The sequence below is a fragment of the Panthera leo genome, chromosome A2, assembly GCF_018350215.1.
Source record: "Panthera leo isolate Ple1 chromosome A2, P.leo_Ple1_pat1.1, whole genome shotgun sequence".
Lineage (NCBI taxonomy): Eukaryota > Metazoa > Chordata > Mammalia > Carnivora > Felidae > Panthera > Panthera leo.
In genome coordinates, this window is record NC_056680.1 from 89,931,252 (window position 1) to 89,950,870 (window position 19,619).

The 19,619-nt window shown below is 35.9% G+C and overlaps 1 long non-coding RNA gene across 1 annotated transcript; it reads right to left on the reverse strand.

Moving 5' to 3' along the window:
• Positions 1-7,543: 7,543 nt before the first annotated feature.
• LOC122213469 lies at positions 7,544-19,059 on the reverse strand. Its single transcript, XR_006199532.1, has 5 exons — positions 18,982-19,059; positions 15,025-15,085; positions 14,341-14,387; positions 8,911-8,996; positions 7,544-7,620 (listed from the first exon to the last, which is right to left on the reverse strand). It is a non-coding gene; the product is annotated as an uncharacterized LOC122213469 (long non-coding RNA).
• Positions 19,060-19,619: the final 560 nt, after the last annotated feature.

Here is a 19,619-nt window from a genome sequence, read left to right on the forward strand (position 1 = left end):
ACATGAATAGACACTTCTCTAAAGAAGACATCCGGATGGCCAACAGGCACATGAAAAGATGCTCAACGTCGCTCCTCATCAGGGAAATACAAATCAAAACCACACTCAGATATCACCTCATGCCAGTCAGAGTGGCCAAAATGAACAAATCAGGAGACTATAGATGCTGGAGAGGATGTGGAGAAACGGGAACCCTCTTGCACTGTTGGTGGGAATGCAAACTGGTGCAGCCACTCTGGAAAACAGTGTGGAGGTTCCTCAGAAAATTAAAACTAGACCTACCCTATGACCCAGCAATAGCACTGCTAGGAATTTATCCAAGGGATACAGGAGTACTGATGCATAGGGACACTTGTACCCCAATGTTTATGGCAGCACTCTCAACAATAGCCAAATTATGGAAAGAGCCTAAATGTCCATCAACTGATGAATGGATAAAGAAATTGTGGTTTATATACACAATGGAGTACTACGTGGCAATGAGAAAGAATGAAATAGGGCCCTTTGTAGCAACATGGATGGAACTGGAGAGTGTGATGCTAAGTGAAATAAGCCATACAGAGAAAGACAGATACCATATGGTTTCACTCTTATGTGGATCCTGAGAAACTTAACAGAAACCCATGGGGGAGGGGAAGGAAAAAAAAAAAGAGGTTAGAGTGGAAGAGAGCCAAAGCATAAGAGACTCTTAAAAACTGAGAACAAACTGAGGGTTGATGGGGGGTGGGAGGGAGGGGAGGGTGGGTGATGGGTATTGAGGAGGGCACCTTTTGGGATGAGCACTGGGTGTTGTATGGAAACCAATTTGACAATAAACTTCATATATTGGAAAAAAAATCGAGTTTAAAAAAAACAATATAGAATCCCTAATGAAATTTGATGAAGGAGAGTTTCAACTCGGAAGGTTTAAATAGCTTAAAGTCACTAGATGGTCATCAGTTTTCCACTTTAATTTTTGCAGTAGATACCTGAAAATTGAACCAAACTTTGCTATTTAACAATGCCATTGCTATAGACAAACGATGCTAAACACATAGATTTTTTTAAATTTTTTTAACTTAAATCAGATTATGGTATAATAAGCCCAATTTTTTAGACATTGTCTAACTTCACAAAGGTTAGAAAAAATCTAAATGAATTCAAGCAACAAATTTTCTAAAAATCAATTTTAAACATTCAAAATGAAAAAAATTAGTGAAAAGTGTTTTCTGTATCTAATTAGCAAAGCAATAATAGTTTAAGCAAATGTATGTTGTGCATTATACACTCAAAAGAACAGGTATTTTGGAAACCAATTTGATAATATACATTAAGTACCTTTAGTATATTTACATCTTAATCCAGTACTTTTTACTTTCAGGACTCTAGTTTAAGGAAGTAGGGAATAAGGAGCACAAAGTTCTATACGAGAATACTCACTGGGTGCCTGGGTGCTCGGTTGGTTAAGCGTCTTGATTTCGATTCAGGTCATGATTTCAGGGTCATGAGATTGAACCCTGCATCGGGGTCTGTGCTGGGCCTGTAGCCTACTTTAGATTCTCTCTCTCTTTCCCTCTGCCCCTCTCCCTGACTCCCCTCCTCATTCTCTCTCTTTCTCTCATAAATAAATAAGTAAATAAGTATAAATAAATAAATAAATACTCATTATTGTCTAATACAACTAAAAATGAAATAGTCTACATGTCTCCAATAGGGGAATGTTTACATGAATTCTGCTACTTCCCACGGTAGAGTTATATAGATGTTGAAAATTATGTTTCCCAAAGAATACTGAATGAGTCAAGACAATGTGCTCATATAATGTTAATATAAAAAAGCAAGAAACAAACTTTCATAAACAGCACATTCCCAAATATAGTGTGTAGGGCAAGAGGAGTGTTTAAGAGTGCTTTATAGAAGGACTGTGACCAGAAATCAATATGGCAATAGTGATAATCTCTCAATGGTGGCATACAGATGTTTTTCCTCTTATTTTTACATATTTGTTTTTAATTTTTCCATAATTATCATAGATTATTTTCATAATCATTATGAATTGCTAGAATGTTTATTACTTTAATCTGTCAATCCTACCTCAAGAAATCATCATATAAAAGGGTAAGGATAAAAGTGTGCACCAGTGTTATTTGTCAAAGAAAATAAATAAAATCTAACTATCTAATACTAAGGAAATAGTTAAGTAAATAATAATATTCAATGGTATATACTCTCAACACAAAGAATTGTTTTATGAAAAATCTCTGATAGAGGGAAATGCTTTTATGAAATGCTTTCAGTTAAAGGGGAAAAATCGTGATACAAACTTATACAAAATAGATCTTTTCAGTATAATCAAAATAAAAATAACATGCACAGAAGGATATGAACCAATTTCAGGAGTGATTGCCTAGAGAATAAAGGAGACTGGGATTGAGAAGAATACAAGGTACTTCACTTATACCTTCCTTACTTTATTTCTGAAAGGAAAGAGGGATAACAGGGAAAGAGAAAAACAAGGAAGTATCTGGAGTAAATATGACAGAATGTAATGTTGTTTCGTTGGTGTTGGGTTGTAATTATTATAAAGGCTAACATTTATTGAGCTATTCATAGATAGAGACCAACACTGTTCCAAAAACATTCAGAGCACTACTTCATGTAACCCGTAAAACAACCCTCTCGGGGAAGTACTCTTAGTGTCCCCATTTTGCAGATGAGGAAATAAAGGCAAAGATTGCTCAGCAGGATGTAGGATAGGCATTCAAACACAAGCAGTCTGATTCTAGGGCTCACCCACTTAGGAAGTTAGTTTTATTACCCCCTGTATTGTTCCATATTTTTAAAATATTCAAAAATTTAAATTATTTCAATGAATATGATCTTTACTTGTTTTTAAAATTCCTTTTTTTAATTTTTACTTATTTTTAGAAAGAGAAAGAGAGTGCACACAAGTGGGGAAGGGACAGAGAGAGAGAGAGACACACAGAATCTGAAGCAGGCTCTAGGCTCCCAGCTGTCAGCACAGAGCCCCGTGGGGCTTGAACCCATGAACCACGAGTTCATGGCCTGGGCCCATGTCGGATGCTTAAACGACTGAGCCACCTAGGCACTCCCAAAAATTCCTTTTGAAAAGACAGAAGTGAGGCGCCTGGGTGGCTCATCCAGCTGAGCATCTGACTCTCGATCTCAGTTCAGGTCTTGATCTCAGGGTCCTAAGTTTGAGCCCCGCATTAGGCTCTGTGCTGGGCATGGAACCTTCTTAAAAATACATATAAATAAGTAATAAATATATATATATAATATGTATAATTTACATGTATAATACATATATAAATTATATAATATATATAAAATATACATATTATAAATTACACATTACATATGCATATTATAAATTATACATATTATATATAAAAATTATTATATATATTATATATTATTATATTATATTGTATAATTATATTATATATTATAATTATTAATATATATTAATATATTATATTATAATTATTATTTATATATTAATATATTATAATATATTATATATAAGTTATATATAATATATTATATATTATATATATAAATTACAGATAGATGATAGATAATAGACTGAAGGGATAGACTGAATATTTCATAACGATGTTTTCTAGATAATATGTTATGGGTGATTTTTTTCCTATTTCTTTATACTTTTCCACACTTAGAAATGTTTGGAAATTTTTTTACAGAAAATACATATTGTTTAAGTTTTCAAACAAGAGAGCTGAAGTATATTAAAAAGGAGCGTAATTCTCAAGTGATTCTTCTACCATATCCTATATTTTATCCATATTTTATACCTCAATTTGGTATATTTTATATTTTATACCTCAATTTGGTCACCATATCTTAAATTAACTAGTAGGGGAAAAAGAATGGGGGATTGGGGAGGATAAATGGAGAGGATTCAAAAAGAAACAAAATGGTTCTTCAAAAAATGAAAAATAGGTCGTATGAGGAAAGGCTAAATTAGGGTGTTTTGATTTACTGTCTCTAAGTCCACAAAGACTTTTACCAGTGGGATATATGTCCCTTGCTCTCCATTTCTTTCAAGGCTCAAAACAGAACTATTTTTAGTAAAGAAAGAAAAATGTTTCACTTGGGTATACAGTTGAACCTTCTGTAAGAGGTTATGGAGGTACTCAAAAGATTGTGAAGTCAGTCAAACCTGCATTTAAAATCAAAACTCCACTGTTTACTGGCTGTGTGATCTGGGGAACATTACCTAATCTCCCTTGGCTTCTGTGTCTTTATCCATAGTTTAGAGTTAAAAATACCTGACACTGTAGACTTTGTTTGCAATGAATTAATAAAATAATGAGTTAATGTGCCTAAAGCATTGCCAAGGTTATTGGTACATTTGTAGCTCTTTATAAGTGTTTCCTTCTTAAGAAATACCAGTATTTCTGGCACAAAAACAGACACTCAGATCAATGGAACAGAATAGAAAACCCAGAAATGGACCCACAAACATATGGCCAACTAATCTTTGACAAAGCAAGAAAGAATATCCAATGGAATAAGGACAGTCTCTTCAGCAAGTGGTGCTGGGAAAACTGGACAGCGACATGTAGAAAAATGAACCTGGACCACTTTCTTACACCATATACAAAGATAAACTCAAAATGGATGAAAGACCTAAACGTAAGACAGGAAGCCATCAAAATCCTCAAGGAGAAAGCAGGCAAAAACCTCTTTGACCTTGGTCGCAGCAACTCCTTACTCAACACGTCTCTGGAGGCAAGGGGAACAAAAGCAAAAATGAACTATTGGGACTTCTTCAAAATAAAAACTTCTGCACAGTGAAGGAAACAATCAGCAAAATTAAAAGGCAACTGATGGAATGGGAGAAGATCTTTGCAAATGACGTATCAGATGAAGGGTTAGTATCCAAAAGCTACAGAGAACTTATCAAACTCAAACCCAAAAGACAAATAAGCCAGTGAAAAAATGGGCAAAAGACATGAATAGACACATCTCCAAAGAAGACATCCAGATGGCCAACCAACACATGAAAAATGCTCAACATCATTCATCATCAGGGAAATACAAATCAAAACCACAATGAGGTACCACCTTACACCTGTCAGAATTTTTATGTTTTGTATTTGCATTTTGTTGATAATCAGAAATAGTATATGCATATGCATAAAAATATACATTTTCTAGATGACTTGTATGTCACCCATTAACACAAAATGTTAATACCATTGTTTTACTTGACTTTATGATCCCTAGGTTTCGCTCCTTGTATACCAGCCACACTGGCCTCCTTGCTGTTCCTTCAACCTGCCAGATGTATTTCTTCCACCTTAGAGTGTTTGTATTTGTTGCTCCCTCTGCCCAGAATGCTCCTTCTTCAGGACTCAAATGTCATTTTCCCCGTAAGGACCTCCCTGGCCACCTTTCTCACATTGCTGATGCTCCCTATCCCTTCCCTGCTTTACCTTTCTCCCTGGCAGATCATCATCTTGCATGTTGCCTATTTTACCTATTGTCTATTTCTCCTCAATAGAATGGAAGTTCCATGAAAATACGTTTTGCTTTTCTTTTAATTGCTGTATTTCCAGATCTAGTACATAGGCACTCACTAAATATGGGTTGCATGGATGAATGCATCATGAGAGTACCATTAATGAGAGCAGTTAGTTTGTTAGTGCTCACACAAAATATTTCATATTCACAGCAATGAATTTAATCATTTCTAAAATTTATCCAACAATGAATTTGAGGGGAAATCCCCAAATTCTCAATTTGAGAACCAAAGGATGAATTGCGGACAAGGGAATCCACTTTATCTTCTTTAAGGAAAAAAGGAACTTATTACACAGCATGGAGTGCTTTACAGAATTTCTTGAGGGGCCAGGGAACAAAGCTTGGATCTCAGCACATGCAATGCTCAAAGACTAAACATCCAAAAAATAAAAAATATTTCACTTAGCATACAGAGAAAGACAGATACCATATGGTTTCACTCTTATGTGGATCCTGAGAAACGTAACAGAAACCCATGGGGGAGGGGAAGGAAAAAAAAAAAAAAAAAGAGGTTAGAGTGGGAGAGAGCCAAAGCATAAGAGACTGTTAAAAACGGAGAACAAACTGAGGGTTGATGGGGGGTGGGAGGGAGGGGAGGGTGGGTGATGGGTATTGAGGAGGGCACCTTTTGGGATGAGCACTGGGTGTTGTATGGAAACCAATTTGACAGTAAATTTCATATATTAAAAAAAAATAAAAAATAAAAAAAAAATAAATAAATAAATAAATAAAAAATAAAATCCAAACATCCAAACCTCTGTGACTACTAGAGCAGAAGACTCAAATGCCCTTGTTGCCATGTCAGCCGGAAGAATCCATCTACTCTCAGGCAGCTGCTGTCTCATGTTGTTCCCTCCCTCCTTCCGAATCTCATGTGAGGACATTTCCTAGGCAAAATCTAGTTTTAATATACAATCTGGTTTCTAGGGAGTCTGGAAATGTTTTAGCTAGCTGTCTCTCTTCTTTGCTTCAGGAAGGCACACTAAAAGTAGGACAGATTGGGTAGAAGTGAGTTAAAGTGCATTTTTACGGCAGTTCCCCCTCTTGCCACTCAACCTACGTAAACGCTTTCACCTCTGCATTAAAACTTGCATCTCTGAGGGATGTTCATTGCTCTTCTAGCTCTCAGTGACAATCCATCTTGATATCCTGAAATCTATCAGATGAATTATAAAGTTAACTACCACCAATCCACCATATATTAAAAACTAGGAGATTACTATTTGGCAATAAAAAGAAATGAACTATCGACACACATTAGAACTTGGATGGATCTCATAGGCATTATACTAAGGGAAAGAAGTCAGTCTCAAAAGCGTACAAAAGAGTACTGAATGATTCCATTTATATGGCACCCTCAAAAAGATAAAACTGCCACGATAGAAATTAGACCTGTGGTTGTCAGGGATTATGGCGGTAAAGTGGTGTGACTACAAAGGAACAACCCAAGGGAAATTTGGGGGGAGTGATGACATTGTTTTGTATCTTGATTGTGATGGCTGTCACACAAATCTGCATATGCATTAAAATTCATAGAAGTGGACGCCAAAAAGTCAACTTTACTGTATGTTAAAGAATAAATTTTTTTTTAAGTTTATTCATTTTGAGAGAGAGAGAGAGAACACAGGGGAGGGGCAGGATGAAAGGGAGAATCCCAAGCAGACTCAGCGCAGAGTCTCACCCAGGGCTCAATCCCACAAAATGTGAGATCATGATCTGAGCTGAAATCAAGAGTCCGATGTTCCATCAACTGAGCCACCCAGGCACCCCAAGAATTAAATTTTATTCAAATAGTGCAACCCCATGAATCCTAAAGGTAACAACTACTGAAGTTGACAATATGTTAGGTTTTATAGACATGAAGAAGTTACTAATTTTTGAAAAAAACTACGGAAACAAAAGAGAAAAAAAACAATATATATATTATAAAAATACAAAAACAAGAAAATACGAGTAGGGACAATAATTTTCATTTCTGCAGTTGCTTCTGAGATTACCTTTGGTATGGATGACTTTCTTCCTCCACGTTCCCTTTGTACTCAGGTGGTATCTCAGTGGTCCTGGTTCCTTGGGGAGGCAAGCCACAAATTAATTCCCAAATGGTTTGAACCTTGGTGATCTTAACTAAATGGGGCTGCTGTAGACTCCCATTAACTGTTATCATTGGATATTATAATCCTAGGATGCATTCCAGAGGAATTCCTGAGGTCCACTGTTGAAAATCATAGTAAACTTTTTGTTTGCCTTTGTGCTTCCTGGTCTGTTTATCAGGAGGAGCCCAAAAAGGCCGAATGGTCATCTCAGCATCTCAGTTCTCAGTTCAGTTGTCTCATCTGGTGGAATATTTCTCCACTAAATACTAAGACCTCCAAATTAGCAGAAGCTAAAGTAATGGACTTGGGAAGGGAATTTTTGTGCTTTGTCCATCCAGTATAATAATGAGAAATACCACCCCACTTCCCTCCTTGGTTTCTGGACCAATGGAGCCCGGTTTTAGGAGAAACAGCATCATATATTCGTCACCGGTTCAGAGAATATGCCTTATCCTAAAGGACACCAGCCTAATGTCACAGGGTACTGTTTCCCAGATGACACAGTAAATCAATTCCTTGGGTCATTCTGCTAGACCATAAGCCAGGTCATCTAGGTGAATGTTTTGTGGAAATACCAGTGAAACCCTACAGCACTGGCCTTAATTATGTTACTGTGAAATGAGCTTCTTGATTAAAAGCAATATTGTGTGGGGAAACATGAGGTAATAAGAGATGATGTCAATAAGGCATCAAGGCAACAGAAGCAGTATAATGGACCAAGAAAACAAACCATCAAGATTAGGTGTTTATTTCAGTGAGGATTAATGCTGTTCATTTAATAATGCAGGGGACCCAATATAATTAACCAGCAGTTAGGCTGGTCCCCTCATTATATCATACAATTTCAAGAGCTCACTATCCATCTCTACTGCTGGCAGATCGAGCATTCAGCCACAGTGGGAGATCCAAAACAGTCTTGGAGACAGGCAATCAAGTTTTTACTAAGCCATGTACAATCTACATCACTGTTGTGATGGACCACTGTTTATGAGCTAATTGACACAGTAAAGTAACCCGAGAAAGGAGTTGACTGACATCAACAGTGTGAGTCATCTGGCTCACCTGGCTATTGAACATTTGCTGAAACTTTGCATGGGACATTAATACTCCTACACGCTAGGCTATTTTCAAGAGATTCATTTACATAATTCATCCTCAACCCTCTTTATCAGCAAACCTCCGACCTTGTTCCTTCCAACTCCTTCACCAGATGCCAAATCTTTAGTATTACCCACGAACTGATGTATATTAGACATCATATTACCTTCTTCCAGGCAATGTTTATGCTAAGGGTGTATCCATTGGAAAAATTCCCTTTTCCATCGTCCTTCAGAGACACACATGATTTATCTGTTAATCAATATAAAAGCAGGGAAATAGTCTTTGAGTTTTCCAACATGTAATTGTAGGCCAAGAAGCACAAACTAAAAATCAAAGAAACATTAAACCACTTGGAAGCAGACTATTATGTTGAATGAAATAGTAAATGTCAATACAACTTTTTCCTATGAGACACACTGTTCAAAGAATTCTCTGCAATAACAAGCTTGCGTCTGAACCACATACCCAATATTTGCATGTCTATTAACTAAAATTGACATTACCTGGGACAAATCACTGCTGGCTCTAAAAGCTGAGCCATCAGGAATCCTGTGGCCTGACCATTCTTTAACCATTTTATCAACTGCCCTATTAAAAAGAAAGGCAAGTCTGACTGGCACGCACAGATTCTGCAAATCCATTTACCCAGATACTGGCAGATAAGAGCAGTGAAGGAAATAAATTTCAGCCCTTAAAGGTCAGGGATATGCAATTCTTACTTAGTGTGAGATGCTTCAGTCAAATAGTTTTTTGAAAGAGAAACTGGGTGAGTGGACGGCAGGGTTTTTTTTTTTTTTTTTGTTTTTTTTTTTTTTAAAGATTTTAAATGTTAAGCAACTGTAAAGAAGTCAACAGCTGCAGAACCACGGAACCTAAGAAGAGGATTGGCCTTTAAAGATCACTGAGCCAAATCCCATCCCAAATCCCCGAATCCTCTCTGCAAGCCTCCATCAAATGACTCTTCAGACTTAAAAAACTTCCGTCACTGAGAAATCACTACTTTCTCAGGCAGTCATCCTACCTTTGCATCAACTCTCACAGGACGAAAGTCTTCCTTCGGGGGAGCAAAAGGAAAAAAAACCAAACAAACATGTCTCAATGCCATAATCCTCACTTCAGGGCCTACACAAAACAAGCCTCTTTCCTTTTCCCACGGTGACCCTTCAAATAGCTTCCTCCTCTCACAACCTTCTCCAAAATAAACATCTCCAGTTTCTGCCATCATTTTTTACCTTGTTTGATTTTCTGTTCACCTCAATTTTCCAATAGTTCTCTCAAAAGTATACATTTAAACTGAAGTAATAGCATAGATTTAATCTCTGATAGAGTAGAAGTATAATTTCCCTTATTCTAGAGAGGCTGTAGTTCTATTTTTGCAATTTAATTCCAGGTAGACTTTCTACAAGTCACACTAATGTTCCCTGTAATTGCTAACACTCATCCACTAGGTGCCACGCACCTCAAAAAGGGCCTCACATCCATCATCTCGTTTACCTCTTGTGCCAGCCACCTATGAGGTAGGTACTATTTTTATCCCCATTTTCAAGTAAAGAAAATGAGACTTAGAAAGAATAAGTACAGGGGCGCCCAGGTGACCCTGTCAGTTGAGCATCCGACTTCGGCTCAGGTCATGATCTCCCGGTCCGTGAGCTCAAGCCCCACGTCAGGCTCTGTCAGGCTCTGTTCTGACAGCTCAGAGCCTGGAGTCTGCTTCAGATTCTGTGTCTCCCTCTCTCTCTGCCCCTCCCCTGCTCACGCTCTGTCTCTCTCTGTCTCTGTCCCAAAAATAAATAAACATTTTTTTTTTAAATTAAAAAAGAGTAAGTACCTTACTCAAGTCCAAATACCCCATAAATGACAGAATTTGGATTCTGCTCCAGGATTTCTGGAAAAGTCGTAGCTAATACCTATTGAGCACTTACTATGTGCCAGCACTGTGCTGAGACCTTACCTCAAATTGCTAAGTAGATAGTATTATTATTCCCATTTTATACATAGGGAAACTGAGGCTTAGAGAGGTGTAGCAAAATGGTTAGAAATTAAGAACTAGCTTATCCCAACAGGATTCCAGATTCAGGATTTTATATTTATCTCATAAAATTTATCTTACTGGATTCAGTCCATCCCTCTAGTCTGTCAAAATTTTTTAGAGATACTGATTTGATCCAAAGTATTTTTATCCTTGCTACTTTTTTACAACTGCAAGTCTCATGAGAAAGGTTTCCATGTGTTCAAGTTACCAACAAATTACACTGCATAGAATGAGGCCTCGGAAAGAGTTATCCACAACCACCAGAAACCTCTCCAGATGCCATAAATCTACTCGTCAGACCATATCCGCACTCATTCAAACTCTAATACACTATCTAATCTAGGCCATATTTCTTCATTTTGTCCACAAGAATGCAATGAGTTTGTTAAGTGTTCTACTGAAATATAGATTTGGTATCCCATCTCAAACTTAGAACCCTATCAAAAAGGAATATCATGTTCGTGGGAAGTAATTTAGAGATGGCAAATCCATTTTGGACCTTAGTGATTACCATTTCTGCTTCTAAGTATTTATTGTGTTTTCAGAAACAAAACACTAAATGAGATATATGTTGTTTTCATACTCGTGGTACTATATTTTTGTTCATGTAATTGGAGATAGCCCTTTCTGCACCGTCAAAATGCAGTTTGAGTTCCAGTGTCTTCCCACTCAGCCTTCTGAGTTGATTTTGGTCAGGCAGCATGACAACATGTTGCTTTTTATAATCCATGCTTGTGATCTTGGCTCTTGGGCATCTTTAAGATTGACAGTATTATTTTAGGGTTTTGTTTGCATTTCATATCTGGTTAAGCTGATACTTTCACTTTTTCCTTAATTGAATTACCATCACTGTAAGTGAATTACCTTCTCTTGAGAGTCATCCAGAAGCTTCTGATAGACAGATGCTTGGCACCTGAGTAATAATCCTTCAGGCCCAAGAATCTGTCATGTACTCTTTCCTGGCTTTGAAAGGCCATAATATGTTCCAGGGATTTGACAGTTTTCTACTATCTTTGATTTTGTTGTTTGGTGTTCAATAGTCTTTCTTTGTATAAAATGTTTTCTTTTACTTCTGTATTATAGTGGTTTTTTTTTTTTAATTTTTAAAGCAACATTACAGATTCCAACCCAAGTTAATTCAAGCATTGAATCCTACCACATACGACTGTATTATCACTCACAAAGATAATGACCACTAAGAAGTGTAGGAAATGCACCATGTTCCTTTTTGACATTGCTTTTTAGGAAACACCCAGATTTCAAGTATGTCAAAACGTAAAAAAAAATACGTGACTCTGATAATTGAAGAAAACAATAGTTACACTAATTATTGAGGAGTTTAGGTTATAAACTGTGCTCCTATTTCAGAGAAGTACAAAAATGGAGAATTAGCAAGTGTTTTTCTGTCCTCCATTCCCTATCTACAGCCTCTAACAGGAGATAAAGTTGATTAAGAAGTGAGAAAGGTCACACATCCGTCTAGTATTATGAAATGCTTTGTATAACATACTGTGTATCTTTTAACTGAATACCAAAAATCCCCACATATTTTTGTAACTCTGGTGTCCTATCCCAATTAGCCTTATCTTAAATATATCTGTATGGCTATTCCCCTCGAAGAGATACAAAAGGTCACTTTCCTTTTCCAAAATACAGAATTATTCAACAGAGCTTAATAGCTGCACTGCTAATGTAATTCTTACTATACCTGAGAGAAAATACTGCTTGAGATAGATTTGGACCAACTTTCATTTGTAATGTTAATGTCTTTTGCCTGAGAAAACCTCAGCCGTGTCACTCCCCCACAGGCTGGCCGCAGCCTAATGAGGTTTTGGGACTGGAGTGGAGAACGATGCACATTCTCAGTTTGCATCAGTTCTGAAATAAAAATTACATTAGCCATTTGTAGTATGCCTATTAGTATTCCTTTGATCATTTCATGATCCCTAGCGTTTTTAAGTAGACCTTGAATTTCGATACCAGAAATCCTAATTGGCATTTAATGATTCTTTTTCTTATTAGAAAAGTGAGTTGACCTAAGACATTTATAGAGATGCTCTGTTAAACTAATATCCTAACAACAATAATAGAAAAGATAAAATGACTGAAACTGAACAAGAACCGGCCCAGTTCTTTCTCCTTAAAATGAGGGAAATATTAGTTTCTAAATAATGTGTCCTTAGGGTCACAACTCAGGCTTGAATCTTAACTCATGGAAGGAAATACCAAGATGTTGCTTCAAACCTATTCAGAAAATAAATAACATTTTTTCTAAGCTAAGGAAGAAAGTAATTATGTAAACAACATCCCACCATCATCAGAAACCCTGAATAAAATATCTGTATTTTGCTTGTCTCACACTCCCATACTTCATCCCATCCTCATTTACCCATTTATAATTTCAATCGATTAACTAAGTAAGTCTTGAGTCCACTCTCAGTCTCCCGTAAATGACACATTTTAAACTGTCTAAAACCGACAGGTATATACATCTATTAATAACTCAGTCCCCCTACTAATTTAAGTTCAAATTGCTTGGCCTAGAATTCATGGCCCTTCACGCTCTGGCTTCAGCCTAACTTTCCATTCTTATCATTAACCATTTCCTTAAAATCATTTATGATCCAGTCAAGCATATATATATATATATATATATATATATATATATGTATATATATATATATATAAAGCCATTCCAAGCTTTTTTATCTCTACACATTTGTACATGCTCTTTGATTCTTCTACCTGGAATGAAGTTCCATTCATCTCTCTCTGTCTATCCTATAGACTAAGATAAAATAGCAACTTCTGTACAGAGATTTGCTTTAGTTCCCCAACTGGGTATGAGTATTTAGTTTATCCTGTCTCTATTGAATTTATCATTTATATCTATAAGTGATATAAAGGATTTTGATGTCCAGGGACCTTTCAATATACTTATTGGTACCTCCTGCAGCGTAGCACAGCATCTCACGGAATGCCCAGTAAATATGTATAAAATAGTGAATAATTGAATAAGTGTTTAGTCTATGATCTTATGTTTATAGTATCTATTATTCATAAAGGATTCCCCCATTTTTTTATGCCAATGCAAATTTATTATAGGAATAAATTATTTTCAAAGACTCTAAGAAATCTATTTTCCAGTAATATGATACACCTGACACATGACCAACCCTCCCACTGAAAATAATTAAAATAATTGAAAAAAATTTAAATACATCCCCATGTTAGCAAGAAAGTAAGGACCCTCAGAAACCCAAAACTATGTGAAAATAGAAATCCAGAGAGGTAACCTGAGCTTTGAATCTGGCTTTCACTTTGAGGACATTTGCCTATGAAGGTGAACTTGAGCTTCTGTATTTATAGGTAACAGGAGATAAATCCTGAGAGGCACCTGACCAAGATGAGGAATCTAACAGAAGATACCTTAATAAATCAGGTACCCCAGAGGCCTAAACCCTCGAGGTATATGTGAACTAGAAATAAATCCAGGAGACAACAAAGAAAATTGCCTATTATAAAATGTGGCATTGGGTAAAAGGAAACATTAAATCCTACCTTGGAATTCATATCCACAAGCTGGCCTTCACCTGATCTCATCCTACCTGGGAATATAAAAAAAAAAAAATCTTCAAGCAAGAAAATGTAAAGTGTTCCTATGTTGGTAGAGTTCCATAAGGTTTGGCAGAAGCTAATACAAATAGTCACTGGAGGTATAAATTGCCAATACAGGACTTGAAATATTCAAACAGATAAAATTTCAAAAACTAAGAACTTATAGTTAAAACTTGCAAGATGCATGAGGAAATAGGCCACGTGGAGGGAGAGATAGGAGAAACAAAGTTAGATATGTAAGAACTTCAGATATTGTAATCAGAAGACAAAGAATAAATACTAAATATACCTAATCTATTTTAAAAATTAAAAGGGCCCTAAAGATAGAAAGGAAAAATACGAGAATACTTTTTTAAAGATTAAACTGATTTTAAAAGAAACGGGGGGGGGGGGGGAGGAGGGAAAAAGGAACCATATAAGACACTTAGAAATTAAAAATATAAAAATTAAAATTAAAAACGCAATAAAGTCTTCTTGCCCATTTTTTCTTTTCTTTTGTTCCAGCCCAATGATTCAACCTCAATTTTTTTTAATTAGCAAAATTTCTTCACATGATCTACTACTAAACAGCATACTTAATGATAAAAATATTCCATTTGAGATCAAGACAATGACTAGAATACCCACTTTATTCAACTTTGCATTGGAGTCTCTAGCCAGTACCAAAAGGGAATAAAGGAAATAGCCCCTAGAAAGAATGGAAGAAATTAAAATATTATTATTTTCAAGTGGTATGACTATTATGAAAATCCAACAGAATCTATAATTTATAGAATAAGAAAAGAGTTTAGTATATTTGCAGAGTAAAAATCTATTACATTTCATATACCAATAATACAGAGTTGAGAAATACATTTTTAAAATTTTTTAATGTTTTACTTTATATTTTGAGAGACAGAGATAGCACTAGCAGGGGAGGAGCAGAGAGGGAGGGAGACACAGAATCCAAAACAGGCTTCAGGCTCTGAGCTGTCAGCACAGACCCCAACACAGGGCTCAAATCCACAGCTGAAGTCAGATGCTCAACTGACTGAGCCACCCAGGTGCCTCCAAAAATACATTTTTAAAAACTAACATAAAAATTCATGAAATACTCAGAAGGAAATTTAATAAAAATATGTAAAACTATTAGAGACAAAAATATAAAACTGCACTTAAATATATTACAGGCGTAAGTAAATCAAGAAGTATACGATGCTCATTAACTAAAAGACTAATACCATAAAGATCATAGCTCTGTAACTGTTATATAAATTCAATACAGTAGCAGTAACAATCCATCAGCTGTGTGTGTATACATTAACATGTTTAGTCTAAAATTTTTTAAATTTTTTTTAATGTTTATTTTTGAGAGACAGAGTACAAACAAGGGAGGGACAAAGAGAGGGACACACAGAATCTGAAGCAGGATCGAGGCTTTGAGCTGGCAGCACAGAGCCTGACATGAGGCTTGAACTCACAAACTGTGAGATCATGACCTGAGCCGAAGTTGATGCTTAACCCACTGAGCCACCCAGGCACCCCTTTAGTCTAAAACTTATAATGAAGTTCAAGGGTCAAAAAATTGCCAAGATGCTATTCTATCAAAGGAGAAGGAAAAAAGTTGTGAAAGCTTGCCCTACTAGATATCGAAACTTTTTATAAAGTTATAGAAATTAAAATCAGGTGGTATTGGCCCAGACTGAGAATTAGAGAAATGAAATCTAGTAAAAAGCTTAGAAATAGACTCATACATTTATCACATGATATATGATGAAGGTGGTATTAAAAATTGGTTAGAGGGGCACCTGGGTGGCTCAGGCAGTTGAGCATCCAGCTCTTGATCTCAGTTCAGGTCATGATCTCACAGTTCATAGGTTTGAGCCCTGTGTTGGGCCCTGCTTGGAGCCTGCTTGGAATTCTGTCTCTCTCTCTCTCTCTCTCTCTCTCTCTCTGCCCCTCCCCTACTTGCATGCACACTCTCTCTGTCTTGCACACTCTGCCTCTCTCTCCCTTCTCAAAATAAATAAATAAACTTAAAAACTAAAAATAAATAAAAATAAATTAGTGAGAGACAAATGGACTTTTCAAGATGGTACTAGGACAATTGACTATCCACAAGGGGTAAAAATGATGATGCATCCTTACCTGATATTGTCAAACAACATTCAGTTTCAGCTGGATTAAAAATCTATACATGACTGTTAAAACGATAATTAGAATACAATATAGTAAAATATTTTCATGACCTCACTGCACAGAAAAATGTCTTAAAATGTGAAAACATAAAGAATATAATTGAGGGGCGCCTGGGTCCTCAGTTGGTTAAGCCTCTGACTCTAGAGTTCGGCTAAGGTCATGATCTCACAGTTGTGAGATCGAGCCCCACATTATAGGCTCTATGCTGGGCAGAGCCCTGGGCATGGAGTCTGCTTAAGATTTTCTCTCTTCCCCTCTCTCTCTCTGCTTCTGCCCTGCTCACTCTCTCTCTCTCTCTCTCTTTCTCTCGCAGAAGAAAAAAAAAAACAATATAACTGATAGAATTGACTACATAAAAATTAAGACACCTGTCTCAAAAGACACCATAAAAAGATACAAAAACAACAACAACAAAAAAAAAAAAAACCCACAAACTGGAAGAGCTTCCTAGGAGAAGGATTCATATCCACAATATAGAAAGAATTCCTATGAAACAATAAGAATGCAGAAACCAAATTTAAAACATCCCTCCAAAAAAACTTATCAATTATGTACAAATACTTTCTAAATCTCTACCTGTATCCTGTGGCCATATCAATTTTAATAAATTTAATATTTAAATAACCTTGCTTTTCCTAAAACTGGAGTTATCCAAGATCAAAACTTACAGTTACGCTTACCACTTATCTTACTTTGCTGTCCATATTCAATTGTTTACCAAACGCAGAGTTCCTCCTCTGCAACTTTTCTCACATTTTTGTCCTTTCCATTACCATGTCACTGTCATGATTCAGAGCCAAATTGTCTTAAACTTGTGATAAACTCCTAACTGGACTCCCCCGCCTCAAAGTTCTCTTTTACACCTTTCCTGTTTCCTGCTTACCAGATCTAGATTAATCCACCTTAACCACACTTTAGTTTTCAATGAAAACATATATAATCATAATCACATAATATCATGTGAAAATGTCTAAAAATGGGGAGTGGCTTTTTGGTTATATAAGTCATAAAACTTGATATATAAAAGAAAACCCCAATTTGATGGATTCTAATTTGTTAACCACATGGAAAACAAATGAATTACATTTCTAAAACATACCATATATATTCATAAAATCATATACAAAACAATGAAACACTTGTTTTAAGCAATGTTTTCCTTTATTTCATTTTATCTTTTATTTTAGAGAGAGAGAGCACAAGCAGGGAGAGGTATGGGTTGGGGGGGGGGGGCAGAGGGGAGAGAGAGAGAGAGAGAGAGAGATTGAGAATCTTAAAGAGGCACCACACTCAGCACAGAGTCCAACATGGGGCTCCATCCCACAACCCTGGGATCATGACCTGACACAAAATCAAGAGACACATGCTCAGCCAATTGAGCCACTCAGTTGCCCCAAAAATGAAACACTTTTGAAGAAAATGTAAGTGACTATCTTTAAAACCTTGGAATAGAAAAAATTTCTTGACTAAGACACAAAAGTGCAAACTATACAAGAAAAGATGATAAATTTGACAACATTTAAATTTAATACTTGTGTTTACCAAAAAATCCATTTAAAAATGAAATAATAAATCATAAAAGATTTGCATCACAAATTACTGTGAAATGATTTGTGTCCAGAAAATATGAAGAAAAAAAAAGCCACTTGTCCAAATCAATGATAAAAGGTCAAAGAACCCAACTGAAAATGGGCAAAGAGCCTGGAAAGTAACAGAAGTGGAAACATGAATGACCAAAAAACATAAGAAACCATGTTTAATCTCATTATTTTCAAGGATATACAAGTTTAAACTACACTGACCTATGAGATTTGTAAGAGTCAAGTGACAATAACAAGGGTAAGATGTGATTTTGGAACAATAAGACTGTTACATGACTAGAGCATAACCTATAGGCTTGTCCAATCACATTGTTTTATACCTGACACTAATGTAACATTGTGTATTAACTCTCAATCAATCAATCAATCGTGCAGTCCATCAAAACTCTTACATGGCTGTTGAGAGCGTAAACTGGCACAACTCTCACTCTGGAAAAACACTATGACATTATCCAGTAAGCTGATACACTCACTGTAGGACCCAGCAATTATACTCCTAAGAACATACATCCCCTGCAGTTGCATTTGTGCACCAGGATACTTGTAAAAGAATGTTCACACCAGAATTTATTTGTTACAGCAAAAACCTGGAAACAATCCAAATGTCTGTCAACAATACAAAGGATTAAAAAAACCTGTGGTATATATGTACAATGGAATTGCATATTCAGCAGTAAAACTTAGAGAACTACAGATGACGCAGAACATGGATAAATCCCAAGAACATAATATCAGACAAAAAGCTATAGAAAATGTATATAATATGATTCCATTTGTATAAAGCACAAAAGCACGTACTACCTACATTGATTTTTTTTTTCTTTTACCAATGTTGTTGGTTCTTCACAATCTGGAGGCAAGCAGTCTATTTAACTAGAAATCTGAAAATAATTTTACTGCATTAATACTTTCCTGGGAGTCAGCCAAAGAATTTACATCAATCATTTTCTAGAAATTGATGAAATATAAATTAGAAAGGGACAGAAAGAGAATGAGAGCATGAACTGTAGAGTCAGAGAGGCACACATGTTTTTCTGTGATGCCAAATCAATGCATTTCAATATTTTACCTTTCTTCCTTTCTTTCACCTTTTTTTTAGATTTCAAATAAGCAATCTTTTATTTTACCTTATATAGCTTTATAAATTGCTCAAAATATCAACCATCTCTGGTTGACAAGAAGCAGTTAAATTTATGTCACCATTAGAATGTAAATCAATGAACCATGTCCAAAGACTTGGTTTCTAGTTCCAATTCCACAATTAGTCATGTGTGTCCTTCATTAAGTCATGTTCCTTCACTGGATTTCAGTTTTCTCTTCTGATAAAACAGGGATAATCATGCCTGCCTCAAAGCATCCTCATGAGAATTAAAAGAGTAAACATTTTTGTTGACTATTTCCTTCACTGTGCAGAAGCTTTTTATTTTGATGAAGTCCCAATTG